The sequence below is a fragment of the Nematolebias whitei genome, chromosome 19 (assembly GCF_014905685.2).
Source record: "Nematolebias whitei isolate Nwh7 chromosome 19, NemWhi1, whole genome shotgun sequence".
In the NCBI taxonomy this organism is placed as follows: domain Eukaryota; kingdom Metazoa; phylum Chordata; class Actinopteri; order Cyprinodontiformes; family Rivulidae; genus Nematolebias; species Nematolebias whitei.
The window spans coordinates 22,000,767-22,016,245 of NC_056516.1; positions in this window are offsets into that span (position 1 = coordinate 22,000,767).

The window sequence follows — 15,479 nt, forward strand, 5'->3', positions numbered from 1 at the left end:
TGTCTGTCTGTCTGTCTGTCTGTCTGTCTGTCTGTCTGTCTGTCTCGATCGATGTATATATGTATATAAACACACAGTACCCCCCACCCCCTGTAAAGGTATATTGGTGTTTATATGTTCATCAGTGTGATTAATCAAAATCAGTTAAATGTGAACGTTAGTGTTCTTTATTCAGAAAATCAACACGTCACATTTCAGGATCTGGAATATAGACACAGATTAAATGTTCAATATGAATATTTCTATATTTATCACCACAGTAATAGTGTTACACACATTAGTAGTTGTAAACACTCAAAATAATACATATGTTGGTTTAGTGCTTACCTTTAACCTAAACATTTAAGGAGTAAACATTTTTAATAATCACTTTAGAAGTTATAAGTGTTGTATTTGGTCCCTGTTTATTTTCCAAATATATTAGTGTGTGTGAATGACAGGCATTAACATAAAACACTTTGTAGAACGGTGCTTTATAAAGTTCAGTCTATTTCCTCCTATCAGTTGACGGGCAGTTCTGCCACATTCAATATGGCGGACGCTCCAACGTCCAGCCGCAACGAGTCAGCCCACTCAACAAGGTGTCCACTAAAACGGCCTCACCAGTTCTCTGTTGTGAACACCCTGGCAGATGACAATAGCCAATCAGTGATGAAGAAAGGTCAGGGGAGCTTTGAACCAAAAATGATAAATGATAGTTTGAAATGTGTTTAATAGGTTAACTCAAAAACTGCAGATCTGACTTCAAATCCGCCCAAATTATTCCCACCCGCCCAAAGCAATTTTTACCCGCAAAATCAGAATGAAAACTGCCCAATTGGCGGTAAACCGCCCAATCTGGCAACGCTGAGCCCATTTCACATCAAGGACCTCCCTCCCATTTTTCTTAAAGAGACATGCTGCTCACTCCCTCACTATCCATCCTTCGGTTCATACGGTCTTGTACTGCCATCCGGTGGTTGAAAAAAATGAACCAACATTTCTTCTTAAATTTGGCAATAATTACTAATTATTGTCAAATTTCAAACAATATTATCGTTTATTGCAATAATTTCTGAGACGATTAATTGCCCAGAAAAATGTGTTATTGTGACAGGCCTACTCTCAGCTCACTAGTTGAAATCACTCTATATTAAGTGAGACTGCTATGAAAAATTTGCCTGTTTTCTTACAGTTTTGAGTTGCCAGCTAGCCTCCAACAGTTGCATCCCATGCAGCGAGATAACACCCTTCAGAAGTCTGTGGTTACAGCTGAAAGGAAAGGAAGAAATTGACTGTCTCGAATTCATTCAAGCTTTATTTATACAGGCTAGCCTCATTGAGCCACGAGGACTCATTTACAATGAATGATGGAAGATTCGCCAAACTTATTAGAGAAGGGTAAAATTATAAAAAAACGATTTAGGGAAATTTATGTTCTGCAATTAAGTTCCATTAAAAGTCTGCGCAATATTAGCTGCCTTATAACTTTGCACCCTTCCTGCAAATTTCCCAAGTGAAAAAGTCACTAAAGTCAGAGCTGAGCTTCTTTAAACAGTTCGAATTAACAGAGAGCGTTGTAAATGTTCACTATAAAATCAGTTCTGAAGTGTACACATTACCTTTAACTATGCATGCGTGGTCCGTTCGTGTGCAGCAGGACTCTCCAGCAGAAGGTTAGGGATCTAATGTGTAATCACCGCCTCTCTGAATGAGCCTGTTATGTTATTCTACATCGCCTTTGATCACTATCCCCTCTCGTGTTATCTGAGAGGGAGAAGGAAGGCCAAGCACAAGTGAGCAGCACTCTACTAAAGTAGAGTTGGTATTTTCCTTCTCATTAGGTCACAGCCTGAAGCCCTCTCAGACTGCTTCCAGTGGCATAAACATACAGCTTAATGCTAAGTGTGTGTGTTGTCAGTAAGTTCACAGAAACACCGGTGAAACCAGATGTTTTTAAGAGGAACATACATGTGAAAAACACTTATTTGTTGTCGTTACTTTGAATGTAAGAGAGATAAGAACTGAAAATAGACAGTTACTACAACCGGTACACAAATTCCCTGTGATGGCCTTGCAACCTGTCCAGGTGTCCCCCGTCTCTTACACGGTGACTACTGGACATAGATGTCAATGACACCCCCACAGCTCTGTGTGGAGCAGAGAGCTGCCATCTAGGGTGCCCGGGGGAGCAGGTATTGGGGGTTAAGAGCCTTGCTCAAGGGTCCAGAGTGAGGCAAATGAGGGTGGAAACATGTGTGGGTGTTTCACCTTTCCCACCCACATTTTGATGTTGTCGTCCAGGGAACTGAACCGGCAACCTTCTGATCACAGGTCCACCTTCTCTAACCTCAGCGCCACCGTTATTGCTGCAGTAGATGAAACCTTGTGTAAAGATGTGCACTTTTGCACACTTTGACCAAATATTTTCCAGGACATCCTTGTAAAAGAGATTGATGATCTCAATGGATTTCTTCCTGGTAAAACAAAGTAATAAAAAAATAATAATAATAATAATAATAAATATATATATATAGCCATGACACAAGGTTCCTTTTGCTACCATTTATTTATTTATTTTATTGTATTTTTGGGGGGTTGAAGCTCTAAAAGCTTTGCCACCATTGGGTGTAAGTCATAGTCAGACTTTGTGAAGTGATGTTTTGTTGAGAGATTATGAACAGTCAGTATCTTACCTGTCATACATAGCTCTTTGAATTGCCTCAGTTTGGAGAAATAGAGCTTAATTCTGCCCTGATCAAGAAGCTAACGGCTAGTTTGAGTGGGCCAAGGACCAACGCAGACCTACTGTTCTGAAACAACTCCAATCTCAAAAGTGTCGTAAGTTTTCACGTGCCTATTATTTGTGAAACATTTGCACGGTCAGTTTTGCATTGCGTGGTTATTTACATTTACAATTCTATGGTAGATTTTATGCACAAATAGTAGCAGAAGCAGCTAGCTGTAGCATTTCTGGCACAGCCTTGTTCATAGCCAACAAGTAGTGACATAATATCTGCTGGATTAAAAATCTTATACAGAACAGATGGCAAAGGAAAGTTTGTAAAGTCATGTTTGTTGTGATCAAATCTTTGAGATTAGAGTTGTTTAAAAATAGTTTTAATCCACTTTTTCTTGTCTTCACTCAAACTTGCTGTCTGACCCTCCAAACTGAAAATGTTCCAAAAGCTATACCTTCAACAGGTAAGATTCATTTTCACAACCTTTCTACAGAGCTCCACTTTAAAAGATCTGATCTATCACTTCAAATAAAGACTTCACAGACAATTACATTTACAAAAAGGTAATTAAATCATATTTTAATAGAAGCCATTTGATGTACTTTTAATAAAAAAAGATGGCTGTATATTTGTATGACTGAGGACTTGACAAACAAGTGAAGTTTTGTTGTAATTTTTTTTAAATTGTCAAATAAAAAAACACTGAATGTTTTGCATTAAATAAAAAAAGAGGTTGCGTGCATTTTTCAAGCAGACATTTATTTACTATAATTCGATTTACTGAGGATTGAAGTCAGATTCTTTCCCATGGTTTATTGCAGCTAAGACATTTAATGATCCTCTGCATTTTTAGTGTGTTTTTTTTGCCAATTGATATACAAATCACGAGAAAGAAACTACTATGTCCTCTTTGAATTACTGAGTTCATCTCTCTGCTGAGTACTTGCAGGTTTTGGTGCCACCATAAACCCAAGAACAAAACTAATACAACAAACCTGGTCCTGGTTTTAAAAACACTGTGTTGCATTTTTCTTATCGAGTCGATTGAGTTCATTTTAGATTAACTTTAGACGTCTAGTGTGCATGACACCATGACAAACACAGTTTAAACAAGCCTGTGTTTTGTTATTTTACACTTTGCACCGAGCCTGCACTTTCTGTAAACGCTGAACTCGTTCAACAGTTTCAGACCAAGTGTTGATTGAAAGAGTAATTAGGGAGGCGTGAGATCAGATGAAGAGGTTGTCTCAAAAGTTGGTGATGAGGAGGAGACTGAAAAACAGGAACCCCCCCCCCCCCCCCCCCCCAGGCTCTCTTTAAATTCACCCTTATGATGGGAGCCAAGTTTCCTCCACACATTTATGGTCATCAACACCCCCCACTTCCCATACAAACATCTCTCATGTCTCCCTGAAGCAATTCTGCTGCTGTTTCTTTCTCTTTTTTAATTTTTTTAATTTTTGCCTCTCCAATGTATTTTGGTGAGTTCTCAGCCACTTTTATTATTTTATTTGTTCTCAGCCATTAGTAATTAGAATTACTATGGTTTATATTTAAACCACCATCTTGATCTATTAACCTTCTGCCAGCAGGAAGTCTGCAGCTATAGTGGCTTCTCTTTGAGGTTTGTCTGACTGCATGTCTGTTAGCAAAAAAAAAATAAAAAAATCCTGGACGTTTTTTTATGAAATGTTCAAAAAGTTACTGTACATTTTCAACTGATCGACTTTTGGAGTCAACCCTATTCAAGATGGCCACTACATCTACTTGACCTTAGAGTTCACAAAAAATGGCTATAACAGTTTTAGTCAATTTCACAGATTTTAATCTAAATTTTAATGCATTTGGAGTTGAGAGTCGCAACATCTACTCTGAGCAGGGCCACCTTATTTTATTGTTGGATGTAACTGGGACCCTGGGTACATAATTTCACTCCACCACATGTACCACATGAGGTGCGAATGACAATTGAGGGTGCAGTCACACCAGCCCTGTTTAGTCCACTTTAATCGAACTCTAGCTCGTTTTCCTAGAAAGTCTGGTTCGTTTAGGGAGGTGTGAACGCGCCATCGAACTCTGTCACGGGAAAAAAAAGGCAAACTCTGGCCCGGGCTAAAACCTAGGTCTTGGTCCAGTAGAAGCAAACTCCAGCGCGGTTCGAGTACAGTGTGAATGTAAACAGACCGGACCCCGCTCCGCAGGGTAAACGAACACGCATTTCTTTGGCCTTATATGGAGCCGTCAGCTGCCTTGTGTGGAAAAACAATATTCTCCATGGTCTTCTGTCTCATCTTCTGCTCATGCTAAGTCCATTTTTGAAAAATGACAAAATATAACTCCTAAAACTGCCAAAACTTGATGCCACTTCGTTTTTATTTTTATTTACAGAAGAAGAAGAAGTGTCTTCAGAGGTTTTTGTGTCGTTTCTTTCAGTAGTTCTTGGTGCAGCGCCCCCACAGGCGAGCAGGGGAACAGGTTGGTTCAACAGGTTGACTCGACTGCACAGTGCAGTGTGAATGCAAACGCACCAGCTCAAATGTAAACAAAAGCTCATGAATATTGGTCCCGAACCGAGTCTACCGGACTATCTGGTGTGAAAACGACCTAAGAATCTCTGACTCTGACTTAACCTGCTGGTAGGCCCTGGGGCTAAGTGGGCCTGTAACCTGCCCACATACACAATTTAACACTAAAAATCATCACCTGTCTGCATAAATGTTGATAAATTACATTTATCACTGTTCAGTTATTTTGTGCTATAGTTATTTAGCACATTCAAACCAGGCGTGCCCAATATGTCGATCACGATCCACCGGTCGATCGCAAAAATAATAATATGAGTACTGTAGTATTGTAGTAGTATAGTATTGCATGACATTAAAAAATAGACCTCAGCCTGTCAACCATCCTCACTACGAAATTTGTCGCATGATTGACGCATTGATTGAGTTCTAGAATTGCGCCGCTCAAGGTGGCTGCATGTTGGTGCAGCTCTGTTACTTTCATTCTGAGATTTTGCTTTTGGAAACTTTAAATTCCATTTTTTCTGGATGTAAATCACATTTTTTGGATGATTGTTTCCTCTCGTATCAGATGCCGAGCAGCTGGAAGGATTTTTACTGAAACGTTTTTAGTTTTGGACATTTGTTATGATGCGTAACCATGGCAACAAGGCAGTTTTCTACAACCAACAGCAGCTGATTAACATCTCAAAGCTTAAATAACATCTCAACTACAGCCCCAAATCTCAGATGGGTTGAAAAGGATGTTCTGTGGACACATTCTCATCTACCTGCCAGCTGTGCTCGAGTGCCTGACCACTGAGATCCTGGAACTAGCAGGAAACACGGCTCATGAGAGCGGAAGGACAGGATTATCCCTCGGCACCTACAGTTGGCTGTTCACAGCGACAAGGAGCTTGGCAGACAGCTGGGAGGAGTGGCCATTGCTCTGGGAAGAGTTCTCCGTCATTCGGGCGGTCCTACAGCCCGGGGGGAACCGAGAGGCCAGCAGAGTTTGGGTGGACGGATCGGACGGCATCTGCAGCCAGTTTCTTAGGATCCACTGTGGGATGGACTTTTACAAGAGATCCTTCCTGCTTACAGCCATCAGAATCTATAACAGCTCTTAATGAAATGAGGATAACGAGTTACAACAACAAATAATTTCCCTTTGGGATTAATAAAGTATTTTTGAATTGAATTGAATTAAATTGAATACAGGACAGCCAATCTGAGACCTGAACTTTTCTGACATAATAATAATAATAATATTTTTTTCAATTTGTACTGCACTTTACATTTTACAATCTCAAAGTGCTACAATATAAAGCTTCTAGAGAGAGTAAAACATGGACTAAAAAGTTTAAAAATTAAAAAAATATACTAAAAACAGCAGGATTAAAAATACCTTTAAACACTATAAAATATTTTAAATAATAAGGTCTTCAGTCCTTTCTTAAAACTTTCTGTAGTCTGGGGTATCCTTAGATGGTCGGGGAGGTTGTTCCACAGATGAGGAGCAGCAGAGCTCCCATGGTGCACAGTTTTGTCCGGGGAGGGCGAAGCTGGTAGGAATTTGTGGAGCGGAGGGATCGTGTTGATGTCAGAGCAGTGAGCAGTTCTTTAAGATAGTGTGGAGCATTGCCGTGAATGGATTGGTGGGTCAGAAAGGAAACCTTATATTCAGTGTGTTGTGAAATGGGAAGCCAGTGCAGGGATTTAAGGATTGGGGTGATGCGATCCTGTTTCCTTTGCTTCATCAGAATCCTGGCTGCACTGTTCTGTACATACTGAAGTTTAGGTCATAGGTGACATAGGTCACCACGGATGCTCATACAACCGCACCAAAAACTAGCAAGCTACTGAGTTGCCTAGTTAGCCTCCACTTTATTTCTTCTAACCTAAACTCAAGAAAGGGGTATAAAATGAGTGGGGGGAGCTGGACCAAGTAAGAAGCAGAAAACCCCCTACTATTTCCATACGGAATGGGAGGAGGTCTTTTTTTCACGATGTTATATTCGAAGAGTGTTTGCCTCATCTGCAAGTCTACCATCGCTATTCCGAAGAAGGGAAATGTGGAGTGGCATTTTCAGACTATTCATAAAAACTACGACACCGGCTTCCTTCCGAAAACAACAAGAAAGAAAAAAGTGAAGGAGGATTTGACCCAGCAAATTCGGAAGTATGTTGCGGACTGCGAGTGTTTTTCACTGCAACTGGACGAGTCTAGACATAAGTGACACAGCGCATAAGTATGTTTTGTATTTCTATAGTAGGTAGATTACTTGGACTTGGTCATTTTATAAGTAGCTCGCATGCTGAAAAAGTGTGGGCACAAAACCTTATTCATATTGCTTTAAGATAAACTACAAACACTGAAAACTGACACATTCATGGAGAAAACTGTGAGTTTTGGCAAAAACAAACAAAAAAAAGTGAAATGGAGACAGAACTTTGCTTTAATGTGGGTCATACAAACATATACGTCATCTCTCTGCTCCTCTTGTGCTCCTCCTCTCCTGTACTCTCCCCTCTACCTAACGTAGCATCCACCTGTGAGAGTTGCACCTCGCGCTCCTCTCTCTCAGGTGATGACTGAGTCAATGTATGTGACTGAGTCCTTTGGCAAGTTCTCTGGCTGCAGGTTTTAACCCCCCACTTACAATTGCCACTCATTCATTAAGAGACACACCCCAAGACTAGCAGTACTATAATATATATGAGCAACTTGTTCTCCTTGCCAGTGTCTCTGCAGTCTTTGTCTGGCACCAGTGGAGGAGCCCGCCAGCACAGAACTGAGCCAATCACATATTCACACATTTCACTATTGTCTGTCCCATTATGGCTTCACGGTGTGCCAGCAGTTAATATTATCTTTGAAGGCTGTTCTGCTGGCACAGACAGTATATACAGACACACGACTTAATGAAAACTTCTCCATTGTTTGACCACAATTCAATACGTATTCTGGACACTCTACCCTCTCATATTCATACAGAGGTCGACATATCTGCCTCTGAGCACGCTGTAGCTCGGTTCATTGTATCTGCAGTCAAACAAAGCCAGTATTCAGGCACACAATACCCACTGCCTCGATGTATTAGTCTGTTTCTATGAAAAGCTAGGCTCAGTGGTCCAAATGATTCACTGCTGCTGCCTCCCATTAGGAAAGTGATTGGAAACAAAGTAGAAAAAATACCTTTGTTTTACTATTTACTATTGTTAGCTAGCTAGCTGCCAATATCTGTCCTTTAAAATCACATTGCTTTTAACTATTTTCTATAGATTTCTGTTTTAGCTATTTATTTACCTGTGTATGAATCCAGAATATCAATACATATTAATGACTAGACACAGGACGTAAAGCGGAAGTTGAAGTCGCAACAGCATGAGCGCCCCCTGTAGTCTGGTTGTAGGATAAGTTGAGCTCTATGTAATTAAATGGGATGTTTTCCCTGATAAAACATTAAAAAATACTGCTCAGATAACTTTTTCAGGTCTTGACTTCTGGTGATGTATGCAGTTCCTGCCTTGCAACTGTATGTTTGAATAAAGTGTTTCAGTGCAGTTAGTTGTCACTATAGTATAGAAACATCTCACATTAAAGTTGTAAATGACCTGCATGCAAACACTGGTCCAATAAGTGGACATATATGGCTCCATGGTGTAGCAGGGGTGTCGAACAGTTAGAAAAAGGGGCCAAAATTAAAAACTTGGTTCAAACCCAGGGCCAATAGCAATCAATAGATTAATCCGTTTGATACCTGGTACCTTTCCTTGGTTTCCGGTTCATCAAGAATTGTTCTTTACTTCATAGTTGGTCAACTGTCGTGCTTAGTCTGCACTAAAAAAAAAACTGCTCAGTTGTTACGCAAAATTAGGAGCAATAAAATATTTTACATTTAAAATATCATTATTAATGACCAGATAAGATGTTAACATGGACTGGATTATTGAGCATGAACTTTGGTGTTAACATGGACCATATTTGGCCCTTGGGCCTTGCGTTTGACGTTTGTCCAACAAAGGCAGGACTCTCTGGTCCACCTCTTCCATGCAGAGACTGGACACAACCACGGCGCACCTAATGCTTCCATCGCGGTAATAAGAAAAGAAATATAAAGTTGAAACCTTGGTGCCAAAACAAGTCCCCACCTCTGAACACTGGGTCCATTTGTGTGGTTGTGAAAAAGATCACAAATATCCTTAACAAACAGAAATAACAAGTGCCTTTTGAGTTTTAGCTCAGTTCCACCAAACGCTGTTTCCAGAAGCCGAGTGAAAACGCTGCAAGTTTCCATCCTGACTTTTTGAAAACGCTTTTCTTTTTCTTTTTTACAAACCTATTGGGCTGCATGGGCACTGGTGACCCCATGACTGAAAAAGCAAGAAGCTAATGGCTGGATGGATATTAAGTTGTAAATAATTAAATAATTGTGACCATTAGCCCTCAATAAAATAACTGTGGAAATAATATTTTCAGTAATTCATTTTGTTTTGTGTTAAATCTTTCTGTGTGAAATTATGTTACATGGAGTTCTTTAGGGTTAGCATGTCGTATTCATCAACATGTCAGAAACATATCGATGTGCTCATACTTTATGAACTCTTCTATTTAACAGAAAATGAGAAAAGAGTCGGAAAATGGTGGATTGCTCTCTTCAGGTTGAGGTTCTGCCTCAAGTGGAGGAGTTAAAGTATCTCGGGGTTTTGTTCAAGAGTGAGGAAAGAATGGAGCGGGAGATTGACAGACTGATTGGTGCAGTGTCTGCAGTATTGTGGACTCTGTGCCGGTCTGTTGTGGTGAAGAGGGAGCTGAGCTATAAGGCAAAGTTCTCTGTTTGTCAGTCTATGTTCCTATTCTCATCCATGGTCACAAACTCTGGGTAGTGACCGAAAGAACGAGATTGCAGATACAGACAGTTGAAATGAGTTTCTTCTGTGTGCTTGTCTGTTAGCAAAATATCTCAAAAACCTCTGGACCTATTTTAATGAAATTCTCGTTGAGCTAAAATCTGATTTACAACACAAACTCTAATCGCTGATTATGACATTGTGTGACGATGCATTATCTTCAAAGTTTGACAAAAACAACCTCCTTGAAGGCGTGGTAGGTCTTCACTCCTTTAATTTCACACCGGTTCACTTTAGACCATTTTAGCTGTAACTTTTTTTTCTGTTGAGCTGTTTTAATCTTGTTCAGGGATTGTTTACTCGTCTGTCAGCTGTGAGACAACCAAAATAAATTTGATGCCAACCAACACTTTCAATTATTTTTAATTGTGTGCTGCACCTTCCAAAAAAATACTTGTATAAATCTGTTTTTCATCTATTTTCAATTAAAACACACATTTTTTTCTAAATATTATTGTAATTCCATCTGAGGTCAATTAAACTAAGTAAATTTTCTTTTTCTTTCGGCTGCTTCTGGGGTCTTCACAGCAAACTATTGCCAAGACTTGGCAATAGTTTTTACGCTGGGTGCCCTAGCACCAATTCAATTCAGTTCAGTTCAATTCAGTTTATTTATACAGCACCAATTCACAACAGAAATCATCTCAGGGCACTGAACAGAAACATTCAAATGCATAAAAAGTAAATTACCGTATTTTCCAGCATATAAGTCGCTTCGTCGTATAAGTTGCATTTATTATGCGCTTATTTAATGGTTAAAACAGCTTCATTTTGCCTGGACGGTGCGGTGCCATCCATCCATCCATCCATCCATCCATCGCGGCCGTATCCTCTATCTCTCCAGCGTTCCTCCGCTTGCAGCAGCTGAGTGAAGCGAGCGCACCCAGGAGGACTTGCTGTTGCAGTTCTTTGAAATTTAACAAGATTAACACTTAAAAACAATTATTTGTTTGCTCGACATTATAGCAAAGGTGTGTCTCAGTTTAACGTTTCCTGAGTAAATGCACTTTAATGGTAAAAACAGTTTAATTTCGCCTGCGCGGCGTTGCACCAGCCATCCATCCATCCATCGTGGCCGGAGCCACGAGCTCTCCAGCGTTCCTCCGCCTGTACTAGCTGAGTGAAGCGAGCAGGCATGGGAGGACTCACTGTTGCAGTTGTTCAAAATTTAAGGTGTCATTCAAAAATTGTGTTATGAATATGGAAAAAAAAACGTATATAAGTCGCTTCAGCGTATATGTCGCAGGACTGACAAATCTATGCAAAAAACTGTGACTTATACGCCGGAAGATACGGTAATACCTTCCAATTACAGGCTCACCTTCTCTAACCTCTGTGCCACCACTTCTCCAATCAAACTGAATAAATGAATAAATATATATATATATATATTTTTTTTATTATTATTATTATTGTATATGCCCTCTGCCATCAGTGGGCCAGGCTTCAGTACGCATTATCGCTCATTCAAGTCTGATCTGGGAGATCAAAAAGTTGTCTATAAAAACATCTTACTGTATAAATTAAAACCATAGCAAATGTCTCATTTCTCACAACTAGATTAGCATCTTAATCTAATTATGTGCTTCTTCATTAGCTCAAGATGTGGCTGCCCAATGATCTTCATGCAAATCTGCTGTAAACCTTTTCATATCTAACCAAGTGGATTTAAAAAAAGCATGAATCAGTTCATCTTTCCCAGATGTCGAGTGTGCAGTATCCCACCGATGTGACGCACCTTTTGACCCAGCATTTAAAGTGATAGTGGAGAGCAGGAAGCCTCAGCTGTTAGCAAAGTGGGTCAAAGCATCTGGCATGATCGCATGAATATTTAAAAAGAAATGGCTCCAGACTGAAGCCTCTCAACTAAACCTGTCCGTTTCAAGCAGCGTTGAACAATGAAAGGATGTTAAACAGCTTCAAGTGAGCTGCCACTGGATGTTTCGAATAAAGGGAGCTGCCCGCCGAGCTATAGAAATGTAAAAAGAAAACAAAAATGGCACAAATTAAACAAAACAAAAAGGGTAGAGACAGAAGCATGTAGCCTAAATGATGAAAGTGCATTTAGGAAGAAACGAGAAGTTTGAAAACATAAAAGAAACCCAGAGAAGAAGAAAGCTTAGAAAGATCAAAGAAGCACCTTGAAGTCTTTGTGTAAAATCTGCCGTGTGCATAATGAGTGGACATGAAACTGTAATACTTCAATTATCTACACTCCCTGAGAAAGTTAAGCAGCCGAGCCGAGCAGTGGAAAGGAAATGAAAATACACGTATTGAAAAGTCATTTGACTGTAGTCCAGTGATTACAGTATAATATCAGATCAGATGGATAGTACAGGAAGACTGCTGGTTCCATGTCTGTAGGGTGTGGTACCGCTTCTGGTCTTAATTTAAGCAGGAATTCAGTACAAAGCAAAGTAATACATGTCATACCACATTTCCAACAGGTCCTCAAGATCCTGCAAACTGACACTGTATTGATGTCTGAGCTGATTCCATACATGTCCAATTGTTGGACCATGGAGGGACCTCACCGTGGTGCAAACACTGACCAGCGATGTGTTTTATTGTCAAAGATTGTAGCAGGCTCCTGTTTTAATAGGGGTAAGACATGCAGACGGCAGATGTCTCTGAGGTGGAGCTGCTCTCTCAGGGTCCTCAAAACACCAACAGAGGTAACCTGAAGTCAAACCACAGGACTTCCCATGCCGTGGTGCCATATGTGCTTTTCAGTGTTAATGGTATCCAGTGCATGGGACTATAAACCCGCAGTCTGCCTCAGACCGTGCTGGATGTAAAGAACTCAATACCTGTGTCTGGTTGACAGATACAGATGTCGTTATGTTCTGTTCAATGATCCCCATCCCCTTGGTGTGCTCTGTCTTGAGTGACTAGAACTCTCACATTGTGTGTGGGTTCTCCTCATGTACCAGCTGGTTTCAACATGGAGGAACTGTAACGTCTGTTGGTACTGTTGTCCCCTCTCAGCGATCGAATACCTCAGGGATCAAATCCTGGCCTGGTACCTTTTTGGGTGGAGTTTGCATGCTCGTTCCTTGCATGTATAGGTTTTCTCCTGGTACTCCAGTTTCCTCCCACAGACGAAAAGCATGTTGGCCAAATTATAACTCTAAATTGTCCCTAGGTGTGAGTGAGAGTGTGAATAGTTGTTTGTCTCGTTTGTTTCCATGTGTTCCTCGGATGGGTTTGCAACCTGTCCAGGATGTACCTCGCCACTTGCACACGCCCACAACCCAGAAAGGAAGAAGTGGGTAAAGATAAAGAATTGATGGACCCCTATCAAATTTTCATCAATGTTGACTAATTGTTTTTTTTTTTTTTTTTTAGACATTTACTGTATCTGGTGATTTTCACTCTGTTTGATTGATTGTTTGATGTTCCAGCAACTTCCTGATAACACTGACTCTACTCATGTTGCCTTTATGACGTGTCTGCTCCTTGCAAATCCATTGCTGGTCTGCCTGTGGACCAAATTATGCCTGAATGAGACCATTCCTCTTTATGTGCCTCACATTTTGATGTTCTTTTGTTAGCCAGTGTATTGGTAAATGCATAACAGATAAATCTGATGCGTGTCAAAATTGTTAGAAGCCAAAACAGAATGTAAATTAACTTTGTAATTAACTCAACAAAGATTGCTGACAGCCACAGACACATACTGACAGGTTACAGAAAAAACAAAGAAAGAATTCATGTTGGGGAGGGAGAGAAATAACTAGAGGATGGAAAGAAGTAGGTCAGGAGAAGAGACTGAGAGGATGAAAGAGAAAGGGATGTACAGGGAAAAGACAGCCAACATGGAGCTGGCTTCTTTATACCTTCGTATGCATTTAGTTCACTTTGTGAATATGAGTCTTCTGCTGTCTGCGTGCACAACCACATTTTACGGTGTTGCCCGTGTGTTTCTATGATTGACAGCTCCTAGCCGGCAGCACCTCCAAAGCCAAAGACTTTATAATAAACACAACATGGTTTCATTTACACCTCCAGGCAGAGTAGCGCGGCTCTCTTTGCCATCTACGCTAAGCTGGGACACATTCACTGCACTGAACGCAGTGCAAAAACATCTGTCACGACAAGTTATTTGATATAATGTTCAGTCAAGTTGAGTCCTAGTTAAAACATGAGCTTGCACTGCCATCTCAAAGCAATGTTGAATTTAACCCACAATAACTTTAGTGCTTCACAACTTCTACTTGTTAAATAAAAACATTACTATAAGTATTTTTATGCATTTGCAGAAAGAGAACTAACTCCAGACACTGATAACCTAATAGTTCTTTAATTTTGTGAATCTGACATTGACATTGTTGACATTGTTTTGTGCTTTTTCAAGATAAAGACTAATAAAAATGGGCTAAATGACAGTGACCCTAGTACATTTAAATCTCTACTACCATATTTTCTGCTGTACACGTTGCACCGCCCTATAAGTTGCATCAGTCCAAACATGTCTAATAAAATGGAAAAAGCCATAAATACATCGCTTCGCCGTATATGTCGCATCTATTATGTGTCACCACTGACGTGTCGCGTTTGTTATGCGGCACCGCTGACAACCCGGAAATGTGGGCCGGTGTTGTGCCAAAAATCGATTAGCTGCCAAATGGCATCTGCGAGATTGTGCACGGGAGGACTTTAACAAGTATTTAACAAGATTAACACTTAAAAACAATTATTTGATTGCTCAAAATTATAGTAAAGGTGTCTCAGTCTAACTTTTGCTTAATAAATGCACTTTGACGGTCTAATCAGCTGAATTTTCAAAAGCCAATTCGCGGCATGCTCAGAGGGACGAGTTGCGGTGCATTTCTTCAAAATTTAACAAGATAAGCATCTAAAAACAATTATTTGTTTGTTCGATTTTATAGTAAAGGTGTGTCTCAGTTGAACTTTTACTTAATAAAAGGACTTTAACGGTCAAATCAGATGTATTTCAAAAGTATTTGCTGTCTTGGTGCTCCAGGAGTGCGCAGACAGGGAAGAAATCAGGAAGGAGGAACGCAGTGCATTTCTTCGAAATTTAGCAAGAAAAGCACCTAAAACAATTATTTGTTTGCTTGATATTATAGTAAAGGTGTGTCTCAGTTGAACTTTTACTTAATAATTGCTTTTCATGGTGAAATTAGCTTAATTTCACTGGAGTGTTCTAGAATTGTGCCGCTGAAGGTGGCTGCATGTTGGAGCAGCTCTGTTACTTTCATTCTGAGATTTTGCTTTTGGAAACTTTAATTCCTCTTTTGCTCGATGTAAATCACATTTTTTGGATGATTGTTTCCTCTGGTATCAGATTCTGTGCAGCTGGAAGGATTTTTACTGACAC